This window comes from Salvelinus alpinus, chromosome 13, assembly GCF_045679555.1.
Source record: "Salvelinus alpinus chromosome 13, SLU_Salpinus.1, whole genome shotgun sequence".
Taxonomy (NCBI): Eukaryota; Metazoa; Chordata; class Actinopteri; order Salmoniformes; family Salmonidae; genus Salvelinus; species Salvelinus alpinus.
This window is the reverse complement of record NC_092098.1, coordinates 11,069,642-11,085,428: the sequence shown is the minus strand read 5'-3', so window position 1 is coordinate 11,085,428 and position 15,787 is coordinate 11,069,642. Positions and strand designations below refer to the sequence as shown.

Below are 15,787 nucleotides of genomic sequence, written 5' to 3'. Positions count from 1 at the left end.
CTTGTCCTCTTGCTCTGTTGTGCACCGGGGCCTCCCACTCCTCTTTCTATTCTGGTTAGAGCCAGTGTGCGCTGATCTGTGAAGGGAGTAGTACACAGCGTTGTACGAGATATTCAGTTTCGTGCCAATTTCTCACATGGAATAACCTTAATTTCTCAAAACAAGAATAGACTGACGAGTTTCAGAAGAAAGCTATTTGTTTCTGGCCATTTTGTAATCGAACCCACAAATGCTGATGCTCCAGATACTCAACTAGTCTAAAGGCCAGTTATATTGCTTCTTTAATCAGAACAACAGTTTTCAGCTGTGCTAACATAATTGCAAAAGGGTTTTCTAATGATCAATTAGCCTTTTAAAATGATAAACTTGGATTAGCTAACACAACGTGCCATTGAAACAAAGGAGTGATGGTTGCTGATAATGGGCTTCTGTACGCCTATGTAGATATTCCATAAAAAATCGTCTGTTTCCAGCTACAATAGTCATTTACAACATTAACAATGTCTACACTGTATTTCTGATCAATTTGATGTTATTTTAATGGACAAAAAAATAGCTTTTCCTTCAAAAACAAGGACATTTCTAAGTGACCCCAAACTACTGAACAGTAGTGTGTGTATATATATATACAGTGGGGAGAACAAGTATTTGATACACTGCCGATTTTGCAGGTTTTCCTACTTACAAAGCATGTAGAGGTCTGTAATTTTTATCATAGGTACACTTCAACTATGAGAGACGGAATCTAAAACAAAAATCCAGAAAATCACATTGTATGATTTTTAAGTAATTAATTTGCATTTTATTGCATGACATAAGTATTTGATACATCAGAAAAGCAGAACTTAATATTTGGTACAGAAACCTTTGTTTGCAATTACAGAGATCATACGTTTCCTGTAGTTCTTGACTAGGTTTGCACACACTGCAGCAGGGATTTTGGCCCACTCCTCCCTACAGATCTTCTCCAGATCCTTCAGGTTTCGGGGCTGTCGCTGGGCAATACGGACTTTCAGCTCCCTCCAAAGATTTTCTATTGGGTTCAGGTCTGGAGACTGGCTAGGCCACTCCAGGACCTTGAGATGCTTCTTACGGAGCCACTCCTTAGTTGCCATGGCTGTGTGTTTCGTGTCGTTGTCATGCTGGAAGACCCAGCCACGACCCATCTTCAATGCTCTTACTGAGGGAAGGAGGTTGTTGGCCAAGATCTCGCGATACATGGCCCCATCCATCCTCCCCTCAATACGGTGCAGTCGTCCTGTCCCCTTTGCAGAAAAGCATCCCCAAAGAATGATGTTTCCACCTCCATGCTTCACGGTTGGGATGGTGTTCTTGGGGTTGTACTCATACTTCTTCTTCCTCCAAACACGGCGAGTGGAGTTAGACCAAAAAGCTATATTTTTGTCTCATCAGACCACATGACCTTCTCCCATTCCTCCTCTGGATCATCCAGATGGTCATTGGCAAACTTCAGACAGGCCTGGACATGCACTGGCTTAAGCAGGGGGACCTTGCGTGCGCTGCAGGATTTTAATCCATGACGGCGTAGTGTGTTACTAATGGTTTTCTTTGAGACTGTGGTCCCAGCTCTCTTCAGGTCATTGACCAGGTCCTGCCGTGTAGTTCTGGGCTGATCCCTCACCTTCCTCATGATCATTGATGCCCCACGAGGTGAAATCTTGCATGGAGCCCCAGACCGAGGGTGATTGACCGTCATCTTGAACTTCTTCCATTTTCTAATAATTGCGCCAACAGTTGTTTCCTTCTCACCAAGCTGCTTGCCTATTGTCCTGTAGCCCATCCCAGCCTTGTGCAGGTCTACAATTTTATCCCTGATGTCCTTACACAGCTCTCTGGTCTTGGCCATTGTGGAGAGGTTGGAATCTGTTTGATTGAGTGTGTGGACAGGTGTCTTTTATACAGGTAACGAGTTCAAACAGGTGCAGTTAATACAGGTAATGAGTGGAGAACAGGAGGGCTTCTTAAAGAAAAACTAACAGGTCTGTGAGAGCCGGAATTCTTACTGGTTGGTAGGTGATCAAATACTTATGTCATGCAATAAAATGCTAATTAATTATTTAAAAATCATACAATGTGATTTTCTGGATTTTTGTTTTAGATTCCGTCTCTCACAGTTGAAGTGTACCTATGATAAAAATTACAGACCTCTACATGCTTTGTAAGTAGGAAAACCTGCAAAATCGGCAGTGTATCAAATACTTGTTCTCCCCACTGTATATATATATATATATATATATATATATATATATATATATATATATATATATATATATATATATATAAATATATAATATATATATAATGATGTGTATAGACAGTTTGGACAGTATATAAATAGAAAAGGTGTGTACAGTAGTAGTTATATAGGATGATCCTTGACTAGAATACAGAATATATACTAGAATACATATGAAGTGGGTAAAACAGTATATAAACATTATTAAAAGTGATCAGTGTCAATGACTATGTTACGCCTTCTTCACCACACGGTCTGTGTGGATGAACCATTTCAGGTTTTCAGTGATGTGCACACCGAGGAACTTGAAGCTTTTCACCCTTTCCACTGTGGCCCCGTCGATGTGGATGGGGGCATGCTCCATCTTCTGTCTCCTGTAGTCCACGATCAGCTCCTTCCCTTTGTTGATGTTGAGGGACAGATTATTTTCCTGGCACCACTCCGACAGGGCTCTCACCTCCTCCCTGTAGGCTGTCTCTTCGTTGTTGGTAATTAGGACTAACACTGTTGTGTCGTCAGCAAACTTGATTGAGTCGGAGACGTGTGTGGCCACGCAGTCATGTGTGAACATGAAGTACAGGAGGGGGCTAAGCAAGCAACCTTGTGAGGCCCCCGTGTTGAGGATCAACATGGCAGAGATGTTGTTACCTACCGTCACCATCTGGGGTCGGCCCGTGAGGAAGTCCAGGAACCAGTTGCACTGGTTTCAGACCCAGGGCCTTGAGCTTAGTGATGAGTTTGGAGTTCACTATGGTGTTGAAGGCTGAGCTGTAGTCGATAAACAGCATTCTCACATAGGTATTCCTCTTGTCCAGATGGGATAGGGCAGTGTGCAGTGCGATGGCAATGGTGTCATCCGTGGATCTGTTGGGGTGGTATGCAAATTGTAGTGGGTCTAGGGTGTCGGGTAAGGTGGAGGTGATATTATCCTTAACTAGCCTCTCAAAACATTTCATGATGACAGAAGTGAGTGCTACAGGGCAATAGTAATTTAGTTCAGTTACCTAGGGAGGACAGGTGGCAGTCCTCCCCAGGTATCTTTCTTGGGTACAGGAACGATGGTGGACATTTTTAAGCAAGTGGGGACAACGGACTGGGATAAGGAGAGATTGAATATGTACATAAACACTCCAGCCAGTCGGTCTGCACATGCTCTGAGGACGCAGCTTGGCAGGCCGGCAGCCTTGCAAGGTTTAACACTCTTAAATGTCTTACTCAAGTTGGCCATGAAAAACGAGAGCTCAGAGTTCTTGTTAGCGTCAGTGGCCCGTGTTGGTAGCTCTGTGTTTTCCTCAAAGCGTACGAATAAGGTGTTTAACTTGTCCAGGAGCGAGGCGTCAGTGTCCGCAATGTTGCTGGATTTCCCTTTATAATCTGTGATCGTCTGAAGTCCCTGCCAAATACATCTCGTGTCTGAGCTGTTAAATTGTGATTACACTTTGTCCCTGTACTGTCGCATTGCCTCTTTGATTGCCTTACGGAGGGCATAGCTGGTCTGTTTGTACAAGTCCATGTTCCCAGTCACCTTACCGTGGTAGTTCGCACTTTCAGTTTTGCGCAAATGTGGCCATCTATCTACGGTCTTTGGTTTGGATAAGTTCTAATCGTCACAGTGGTAATAACATCCTCTATGCACTTCCTGTTGAACTCTATCCCTTAGTCAGTGTATTCGTCAATACTATTCTGAGGCAACCCTGAACATTTCCCAGTCCATGTGATCAAAACAATCTTGAAACATAGATTCCGATTGGTCAGATCAATGTTGAACATTCCTTACCACGGGTACATCCTGTTTAAGTTTCTGCCAATAGGAGGGGAGGAGCAAAATGGAGGCATGATCTGATTTGCCAAAGGGAGGGTGGGGAAGAGGGAGCCGTCCTGGAAGAGGGAGTAGCAATGGTCCAAAGTTCTCGATGAGCGAGTAGCACAGGAGATGTCATAGAACTTCGGTAGTGTTTTCCTTAGATTTTCTTTATTAACTTCTTATGGCTGGGGGGCAGTATTGAGTAGCTTGGATGAATAAGGTGCCTAGAGTAAACTGCCTGCAACTCAGGCCCAGAAGCTAAGATATGCATAGTATTAGTAGATTTGGATAGAAAACACTCTGAGGTTTCTAAAACTGTTTGAATGATGTCTGTGAGTATAACAGAACTCATATGACATGTTTCTACAAACTGTAATGGAACTTTTTGACTTTTCGTCTGGACCTAGTGCTCTCGCCTCATGAATTTGGATTTGTGACCTAAACGCGCGAACAAAAAGGAGGTATTTGGACATAAATGATGGACTTTATCGAACAAAACTAACATTTATTGTGGAACTGGGATTCCTGGGAGTGCATTCTGATGAAGATCATCAAATGTAAGTGAATATTTATAATGCTATTTCTGACTTCTGTTGACTCCACAACATGGCGGGTACCTGTATGGCTTGTTTTTGTGTCTGAGCGCCGTACTCAGATTATTGCATGGTGTGCTTTTTCCATAAAGTTTTTAAAAAATCTGACACAGCGGTTGCATTAAGGAGAAGTGAATCTATAATTCCATGTATAACACTTGTATTTTCATCAACATTTATGATGAGTATTTCTGTAAATTGATGTGGCTCTGCAAAATCACCGGATGTTTTGGAAGCAAAACATTACTGACCATAATGCGCCAATGTAAACTGAGATTTTTGGATATAAATATGAACTTTATCGAAACAAAACATACATGTATTGTGTAACATGAAGTCCTATGAGTGTCATCTGATGAAGATCATCAAAGGTTAGTAATTAATTTTATCTCTATTTCTGCTTTTTGTGACTCCTCTCTTTGGCTGGAAAAATGGCTGTGTTTTTCTGTGACTAGTTGCTGACCTAACATAATCGTTTGGTGTGCTTTCGTCGTAAAGCCTTTTTGAAATCGGACACTGTGGTGGGATTAACAACAAGTTTATCTTTAAAATGGTGTAAAATACTTGTCTGTTTGAGGAATTTTAATTATGAGATTTCTGTTGATTGAATTTTGTCATATCGATCCCGTTAGCGGGATTTCAGCCGTAAGAAGTTAAAGCTACAATAAATACAGCCTCAGGATATGCGGTTTCCAGTTTGTGTAAGGTTCTGCTTTTCTTTTCTTAGTCTACCTTTTGTTCTTTTTCTTTGTGTTCTTGAACGTAGCCCTGTTTCTTTGTGTTCTGGAACGTAGCCCTGTCTTTCATTTCTGTTCATTTATTTCACCTGTGTTCGTTTCTCACCTGGTCTCATCAGCTCCCTATTTAGTTCAGTTCTTTCTGTTTGTATGGCTGTGAGGTATTGTTTGTTTTTGACTGCCTACCTGTGTTTGACCATTGCCTGCCTGTGACCCCGATTCCTGCCTTCTGCGAAGGCTTAATAAACATCTGCTGCGCTATGCGTGTGAATCTACACCTTTTTCTCCCTGAGTGTTCAGTACAGAATACCTCACCCAATAATGGAATGGATTCAGCGAAGCTACAGCGGCGCCTAACCAAGGAAGAGGAGCTTATGGAGCTTCTCTGCCAGCCTATCCCTACTCCGCCGATCCCAGGTATCGTAACTCATAGCCCTCCTTCGTTCATACCCATGCCTGGAAAATATGACGGTTCACCTGGGAAATGTCAGGGATTTCTGATGCAATGCAGCAAATACATTGAGCACAACCCCACTAACTACGCCACCGATAAGACCAGGGTGGATTTTGTTGTGTCTCTACTCACAGGCAAAGCCCTGGATTGGGCCAACGCCATATGGACTGCCAACAGCACAGAACTCGGATCCGAGACCCATTTCCACACCCTCTTCAAAGAGGTATTCGATCACTCTCCCTCTGGTCGTCCTATAGAAGACCTCCTCGTAATTCAGCTGCCGAGTATGCCCTTGAGTTCCTCAACATGGCTGCAAGGAGTGGATGGAATGAGGCTGCTTTACTTACCGTCTACCGAAGAGGGCTCAACAGGGAACTTCAGGCGGAGCTGGCCTGTAGAGGTGACCTTCAGGATTTAAATCAATACATTAATATGTCCATCTCCATCGACCACCTCATCGCCAAAGAACTCTGCCACCCAGGAACCTGAAACCTTCTCTTTCCATGACTCCGTCATCCTGTCCGAGTCTTCCTGAGCCCATGCAGTTGGGCCATGCTCTTCTCCCGTGTATCGAACGTCAAAAGCAGATCCAAGAAGGGCTCTGCCTATATTGTGGAGGGAAAGATCATCTACTCAGCCATTGCCCTGTTCGTACCCCACGGAGAGATGAGAAAGGTCCCTCCGCTGCCATGCAAGTGCGTGTCCTTATTTATAAATATCTCCCAGAGGCAATTCTCCGTCCCAGTATTGATAACTGTGAAGGGGGTTACCAAGTACATAGAAGGCTTGATAGATTCGGGAGCAGCAGGTAATTTTATCGATCACCAGCTAGTACAAGAGCTTGACATTGATCTAACACCTGTCACCCCTCCCCTAAGGGATAACACCCGGGACTGGCAGCCATTGGGCACGGGCTTTATCACGCACCTGACACAGAGCGTCACCCTCCAGATTGGAGTCTTCCACACCGAAACCATTCAACTCATGGAACTCTCATCCCCCAAACAGCCACTCATCCTCGGACACCCCTGGCTTTGTCGCCACGACCCTTCCATCTCGTGGCAACAAGGTGAACTAATGTCCTGGTCCTCTACCTGCTTCTCCAGTTGTCTCAGCCTACCCTGCAGAGCCACCACCATTGAGGACTCTGCCTCGGCAGTGCCACCCACCATACCATCTGAATACGCCCAGTACAACAATGTCTAAAGCAATATCAAGGCCTCCACTCTGCCACCACATCGCCCAGGAGACTGTGCTATTGACTTACTCCCTGGAGTGTCCCCACCGAAGGGCTGTGTTTAGCCCTATCTATCATGGAAAATAAGGCAATGGAGAACTACATTGATGAATCACTCAAACGGTTTCATTTGTCCTTCTTCCCCGGCTGCGTCCAGCTTCTTCTTCATTGGAAAAAAGGATGGTGGTCTTCGTCCATGTATTGATTACCGTTCCCTGAATGACGTCACGGTCAAGAACCGTTTCCCTCTTCCTCTGATTCCAGCGACCCTTGAACAATTGGGCCGCGCCAACATCTATACTAAACTCGACCTGCGAAATGCATATAACCTTGTCCGTATCACCACCCGAGGGCACTACGAATACCTGGTCATGCCTTACCAATGCCCCCGCCATCTTCCAATCCTTTATGAACAATGTTTTCCAGGATATGTTCAACTGCTTTCTCATCGTCTACCTTGATGACATCCTGATTTTCTCCCACTCCCTGAAGGAACACATACAGCACGTGCAAAAGGTTCTTCAACAGCTCCCTGACCATAACCTTCATGTGAAGACTGAAAAGAGTGCCTTCCATGTAGCTCGATAAACTTCCTCGGCTTCGTACTGACACCTGGAGGGTGCATTTGATGGTGAGCTATTCCAGATCGGGAGAACAAAATAACTAGAATTTCTGTACGCTATCACAATCACACCATGAGTAGTTAATCATGCAACATACACCTCCACCTTTCCCCTGTAGAGTTCTTTCATCCTGTCCGCGCGATGGACGGTGAACCCCACTGGCTGAATGGACGGGGACAGTAAATCTGGAGAGAGCCATGATTACGTGAAAAAATAGTATGTTACATGGATGATATATGGATGAACGCTTCTCCCTATGTCATGGATGCCATGGTTGCCCTTAGTTTGAAGATGTTATCCGGATAAAGGTGTTTTATACAGTAGTCTTCTTTCTGTGTTCTCTTTTAGAACTCTATCCTCATTTGGCATTCATCTCTCTGCTTCCACTGGGCATTCCACTGATTTCAAAACTTGGTCAACTTATTTAATGACGACACCGTTTTTTCCCTAACAATGTCTGGTTCAATGAAAATGTTTTTACCTAAATCAGGGATTTCCTCTTTGATTCATTTTCAGTCAGAGAGAGTCAGCATGGCACGATCATCCTTCAGAAAGTTGTCCATCACAACGTTTTCCCACTGAGCTTTGTCGATAGCATTATTAACTTCAGGGCAGCAATGTTGAGAGCAGTAGCCAAACCTTTTTCAGTTCTTCATGATATCTTTCAAAAAAAGGTGCGGTAGACAGGATTATCCACACATACTTACCAGCTCATGTTATAGACAGAAGCATGCTACATGGCATGTAAAGCTAATACATTATCTCAGCCAATCATGGCTAGCGGTAAGGTTCCTATATTTTTTTACCTACTATCCTGGCGTTCCAAACACCATGCTCTACCAACTGAGCTACAGAGGACCATAAAGTGAGAATATTACATTTTTGAATATGAATACATACAGTATGTCCCAGATACACTGTTCACATTTGCATGCACTATCCTAATGGATTTTTATGAGTGATCATGTTGTTGTGTTCGTCTCATGTTGGGATTACAAAGAGATAATCATATGCCAAATGGATTAAATATGAACCTGGTGTAACTTGTTCGTGAGTAAACGGTCTTGACATTTGCCAGTGCCATGGCTTGATTTTCTATCCGCTGCTAAATAATAGTTTCTGATTGGTTTGAAGGGCATTCTAGAGTGTGCATTATTTTGCTATAATGCACGGTATATCGGCACAGTAGAATTCAATGGCTATAGTTAATTCTTACATGTTTTCTTTGAGCTGCTTTTGAAGGCAAAAGTCGAATTGAAAACATTATTGCTATTGTTGAATTAGATTCTCATAATAGCAAGCTAGGATTGATGGTTTGGTTAGCTAGCTAAACTAACAAGTATGTTTGTTTGGTTACCAAGGCAACTACTGTAGCTATATTAAAATTGCTTGCTACTTCAGTGGATGTTGAACATTTCTCCTGGCAAATGAACACATTCCTAGTGGCAAATGTGTTCAATTATAGCCATGGTATAAAAGGGATAATCAACTCGGGGCTCTATGCGTTCTCTGGACAATAATGCAACTCAGCGTAATGTCAGTTCCACTCCGCTAGCGCGTTGTGGTCCACGCCGTTCATTATTTTCCATAGAACGCGTAGCCCCTCGTTGATTATCGCTTACTTAACCAACGAGCTAGCTACGGTTTAGAAACGTCACATTTTAATTGAATGAAGTGTTAATATGTCTCATGTCAGTATTAGTAACCCTAAAAGTAGTACCGTTGTGGTATTTTGAGTGCTATGTGTTGTGTTGCTGTGTCTATTATTAGTGGTAGTAGTATTTAGAATCACATGGAATGGCAGTCGGTGGATGAAAGTAGGTCTTGTGGAGTGGACCTAAAGCTAATGGGAGTCTTTCCCTCTCTCGCCATATAAGCCATCGTAGTCAGTTAGTCAGTCATCGGGATCAGACAGACATGCGCAGCCTGGCCTGCTGTAGTACAGGAACAGATTGGGGCCGATCCTTCATTAACCCCATACTGTCATTGGCCAGCACCACTTTTCTCTGCTACCAGTCCTCCCCGTAATACCACGATGAGAGGAAACAATCATTGTAGATTTTGAAATGAAAAGGGAGGTTTTGGAATAGCATGGTTAGCTAGTAGTCTGATGGTGGCATGGTTACATCTGTGAGGTGCTATGCAAACGGTCCTCTCCTCGCAGGCTTGTAGTCTGACCACAGTGTGGCCGATGTGGTCTAGTAAAATGTGATATTGGTTAAAGCTGCACAGGTTCCCATGGCGGCCGATGACTGATCTTTACTGAACATGCCCTGTCCTCAAAGACACCATAGTGTCTACAGTCTATGTTTGCATGACACAATGAGGGGTGGCAGGTAGGTACTGTAGATGAATGTACAACAAACCACAAACACACCCACACATGCACGTGAACACACACCAACAACCAGCAACAGACAGAGAGCATGAAGATTGGGGGGGGGGGTCAATGTGTCAGTGTGCGAGTGTGCCTCCTACACCCTCCCTCCACCCCCACCTCTCTCAGGCAAAATGGCCAGATGGCCCTCAATCCTCCATGCTAATCCAGTACACAGACCATGGCCCTGATATCACCTAGCACCACAACACTACAGCTCCACACATTACAACACTGGAGCACAGCACACTTCTTAAGACTCGGCCATTTCACTACTACACTCTGCCCAAAGCGTTACTAACCTACTCCACTCTGGCAGAGCACATTGCCCACTGCCCAACAGTCGTCAGCACCAGAGTGGTATAAGGCTTTACGTTACTATCCTAAGCAGACGGTTGTAGGCCTATTTGTATGTAATATCACATTTCAGATGGCCAGCTGACAGGCAGCAGGCAGAGACAAGGCGCTGGGTCTTCTGGAGCTTTTGTTAGCAGTTGGCTGAGGTGATGTAAGAGAAGCCCCATGTGTTGGGTTACATTCACCAACCAACCCCCATACTGTCCTGACCTGAGGTAGCACAGCAAACTGAACACAGCGCTATACAGCACACACACACACAACACAACCCTGATTGGACAAGCAGCCAGGCCACAGCCAACCAGTAGGCTAGGTCGGACAAGCTTGTTGTTTGTTTATGAATAGACTAGTGCAGGATAATATACACACGGCTCCTATTCTGATCTCATCTCTTATTTCACTCGTATAACTGACCTAAAGAATTTGATATGTTCTGATCTAAATCTGGTTGCCTCTGTTGGTCCGAGAGACTACTGAATTAATTGTGTCTTAAGTCACGATGAGCATACAGTATGTGGTTAATGTGTTCAGTCAGGCCTGGAGGTGTGAGGAGTCAATGAAGGTGAGACACATTGAGCTGCACGGGGGAAGTGAGGTGAACAGCCAGTCTCCTCTCTTCTGCCTCCAGGAGGTTAACCACCACCATTTTTGTCCTGCAACCTCCTCATCCAATCACAGGTGTCCTGCAACCTCCTTATCCAATCAAAGGTGTTGCATCCTGAGCCAGAGAGTGGACCTTTTTGTACAGCTGCAACACTGGGCCTTGTTATTCTAGTGTCAGGAGAAGTTGTGTTTATTTGGATGGAGATAGTCACTGCTGCTCAGTGATCACTAGCCTGGGCTTGAGCACAAAGCAGAAACTGTCAGTGGACTCCTCTACATCCAGCTCCTCATCAAGCCCCCGTTTACACAGCCTCCCTCCTGTGGGGATAAGCCTCAGCAGCACCACGCACAGTCCTACTCTTCAATAATGACAGCCCTCACTGTCACACACGTGCACACATGTGCACACACACACAAAGTCTCCCCTCATCACTGTTTATCCTTCTACTCTGCAAAGGAAAGCCATGCATGATTATGTAGATCTATACCAGTCGAACAAATTATTATTAGCCATGGCTTTTTGATTTATTCACACTAGGGTAAAATATAAAGCATTGACATACTAGAGCTTGTGAAACGTTCCATGTCATTTCATGGAGGACTGGCTTGAATTGTGAGGAGGACCATACCATTTATTTTCATAATGAGACAAATCTATTGTTTTTCTACCCAAGGTTGCAAAGGAAATGTTGTGATCTATTTAATAAAGACAAGAGACCAGCACGATGGATCAAATATTGTGGCGGTATAGCAGGAACAGCTGCATTTAGTGGTCAATACCTGGTACGTTCACACTATATGGCAAATAATGCAAGCGAAAAAACATCACCAGATTCACAAGGAATACATGACATAGTATGGAGAAGCAATACTCCAAGCCACAGCTTCATACTGCTTGTCAAATATAGAGAACTGATACTGTATACTGGTTGTTGGGGTGGGATTGGCATGGGGTGTTAGGGGTAAGTGGGTGGCTTTTGACATTTTTGGGGGGGGATTCCTCATGTTTTACTCATTGGTAGGAAGAAGTTGTCCAAATAGGATGTTGTGTACTATATTTATTGAATATTATCTGAATCCTATGAATTAAATTGGACAATTTGGGTGCAATCAAAAAGCTTAATTTGTCAGAGATCCAAATATATTTCAACAAAATAAGGTTTCAGGAATGCTAATTGTATCTGTCACTAAGTACAGACACGATTTCAGAACAATTTATGATGGTGTGCACAGTTCCTAAGTAATTCCAATTCACTTTTATAACTCAAAGAAGAGTCAGCAACTATAAGGTGCTTTTTTGAGCTCTCCTAGCGGTGCCGTTAAGGAACTACAGCAAGCACACTTGCAGTTGTTTTGTTTGGAACACAACACTACATCCCCGCCTTACACAATTACTGTTGTTGTTTATTTAATCCAAAAACGGTCCATTATAAATCGTAATCTGGGTCAGATGGGCATAATTTGAAATCGTGTTCTATTGCCAACATGACTAGCTAAATTATAAAATATGATCTTACATTGTTAGGCTTTCACAAGGCAATTCAGAGAAGCAGATTGTAATTTTGGTGTGCATAGAATGGAGTCATAAGTGCATTCCGATGCTTGTTCCATGGCAAATTTTCTTCACAATACAACAAACGGTCTCATTCTGGTCAGGACATCCCAGGGTATGACGCCATGTCATCTTGTAACTATATGTCAAACATAGTGATCATAAACGTTGACACTATATTACATATGAAAATGTGAAATGCTCATTTAGACTCACAGGTGTTTGGCTTGCTTGTATGACATCAAAGCGGCATTTATTATAATCATCAACGTCTCATCTTTCAAAATACTAATACATATGTAATTTACAGCATTTCCCTGGGATCAGACACTGTGGGAGTTTCTCAAAATACATACTACTGTGCTCTGAGCACACAAATTGGAGAACGGGAGGGTCAGAGTGCGAGTCCAAATCAAAGTATGCGAACGCGTACTCCGCTTGTACATATTTTTAAGCATGCATCAACAGAAGTTTTACAAATGACGCAACCAGGTAAAAAACTAATTACGCTACATTTCTTGAAATCAATGGTAGCCATTATTTGAGCTGAAGCGAGAGAAAATAAACTTTGACTTCGGAATTAAATGATTCTCATTCACATGTCATAGGTTGCCTGACTACAATATTTTATCTTGATACGGTAATAAATACATGCTGTGTTAATTTCGGCATGTTTTACTGCCTACAATACCCACTGTAGTGAGCGTAGATCGCAAGCCATAGTAAGTCAATAGGGCTAACTGGCTAGCTGTGACAGTTAGCTAGCTAGCTACCCATGAAGAATTGACATCTACCTTGCATAACATTAGTTTTAGATCATTTTTGCCTGTTTAACTAGCTAGCTAGCTAGATTATTACGATTCACATATAGTTGGCTGAAAATTATTCAGTAAAACGTTTGCTTTGTGTATATTTTGTTTAGTCTCTATTGTTGCCATTGTCCAGGCTGGAAGAAGGTTCAGTGAATGGGAGATGCAGAGTGAGATAATACAGTAAGGAGAATATGAGTGCTTCTCAAATGTATTGTTTGACGCGTTCTCCACAAGAGAACGTCCTCGGAGAATGCACCCGGAGCATAAGAGTGTGGAGCATGGTAGTATGCAAATTGAGAAACACCCTGTGACTCCAGACAAACACTACAGTGGAAGGTGTGGATACAGACACACACACAACCTCTCTGAAGGACTATTACACACAGCCTCTCCTCCGGTCTGTTCTCCCTCTGTCACACATCAACAACATCTGTCTGTCTGTCTGTCTGTCTGTCTGTCTGTCTGTCTGTCTGTCTGTCTGTCTGTCTGTCTGTCTGTCTGTCTGTCTGTCTGTCTGTCTGTCTGTCTGTCTGTCTGTCTGTCTGCCTGCCTGCCTGCCTGCCTGCCTGCCTGCCTGCCTGCCTGCCTGCCTGCCTGCCTGCCTGCCTGCCTGCCTGTCTGTCTGTCTGTCTGTCTGTCTGTCTGTCTGCCACTCTCTGTCACCCAGCAACCACCTAAGGACGACTGTGACAAGAGGTCTTCAGTTTCAATAGATAACACTGTAGATAAACAGCTGGTCTAATCATAGTGTTTATATGGCTCCACATGAACAGCTAAAAAACCCCAGAGGGAATTAGAATGGCCTGCTGGATCTATGTTTACTTGTTGACTTGCGATGAGAGAACTTTCACACACACAAAAAAATAAGAGCTCCTCTTAAAAGCTGAAGTGGTTCCTGATTTTATGGGCCACGTGCTGATAGCAACAATGAGGGTATGTGAGGGCTAGAGGTTTGTGCTAGCTCTGTGTAATTGTTGTCAGTGAGGAGCAGAGAGAGATGGAGCAAGTGTTCGGGTGGATATTGAATAGATGTAACACTCCTGATGTCTGCATCAACACTACAGCCCAACACACACACACACACACACACACACACACACACACACACACACACACACACACACACACACACACACACACACACACACACACACACACACACACACACACACACACACACACACACACACACACACACACACACACACACACACACACACACACACATGGATTAGCACTCATTCCCACATCCTCCTCTTCCTTACTCCACTGTCACCCAGATGCGTTCCCAGCATCCTTTTTTAAAAGAGAACAGCTTTCCCAGAAGGTTGTGCTTCACACAAACACGGGGATGACTGTGCGTCCAGGAAGAAGTGGAATCTCTCACCCGTCCTCTCAGCCCTACTCCTATCTTGCCCTGACACCAGCGTGTAAATGAACAGCAGCCGATTGTGATGGATAGAATGGATAGATGACTGACTGACCCAATCCCACTCCCTTCCTCACTGAGGCAGGATCGCTCAGCTCCCACAAGAGCAGCCCCCCGCCCCCATCCCCATCGCTGTCAGGTGACCAGACGCTGTATATCTCCCTGTGTCACCACAGCCGGCAGGGCCGCCATGAAAGAACTCCACACATACATGTTTAAAGCAGGAGACAGACAGAGCTCTCTGTGTCTATGTGTGGAAAGAGGAAGAAAAAATCAATCATCTCAACAACAAAAAACCTCTCTAAAACAGTGGGGCCAGAGGCAACAGCCCAGAGATAACAAAGGGCCATCCCTTTGCACATAATAACCATCCATCACTCCCCATCCCCATCCACAGCATCTACAGCTCAGATCCATCCGCCAGCTTCGCACAGCTTCGCACAGCCTCGCAAAGCCTCGAACAGCCTTGCACCTTAGCACCCAAAATAGCATTTCCTCTTTTTGTTACCGTGTTGCCACTGCAGCTGCTGCTTTGCTACAGGGCTGGCTGGCACGCACGCACGCACGCACGCACGCACGCACGCACACACACACACACACACACACACACACACACACACACACACACACACACACACACACACACACACACACACACACACACACACACACACACACACACACACACACACACACACACACACACACGGCTCTAACAAACGCCACCGATTCAGGCTCTCACATCAACAAAGATGCTTTTTTGGAAACACAAGGGTGGATGGGTCCATAAAATCCAGGAAAGGAGGGAGGGGATGGCGGGTTGATAACATTGAGCTGGCCAGTAATGGCATTGAAAGCCAATCCACACAGATGCAGGCATCCATTTCCTCTCTCTCTGTGATAAGACACAACGTAGATAAACACAGCTGCCTTCTCCTCCTCCTCTCCAGCA

The 15,787-nt window shown here is 44.2% G+C and overlaps 1 protein-coding gene across 2 annotated transcripts in view; it reads right to left on the bottom strand.

Moving 5' to 3' along the window:
• LOC139537051 (serine/threonine-protein kinase PAK 3) overlaps positions 1-15,787 on the bottom strand; it is a 57,909-nt gene that overhangs the window by 41,809 nt on the left and 313 nt on the right. The window lies entirely within an intron of this gene.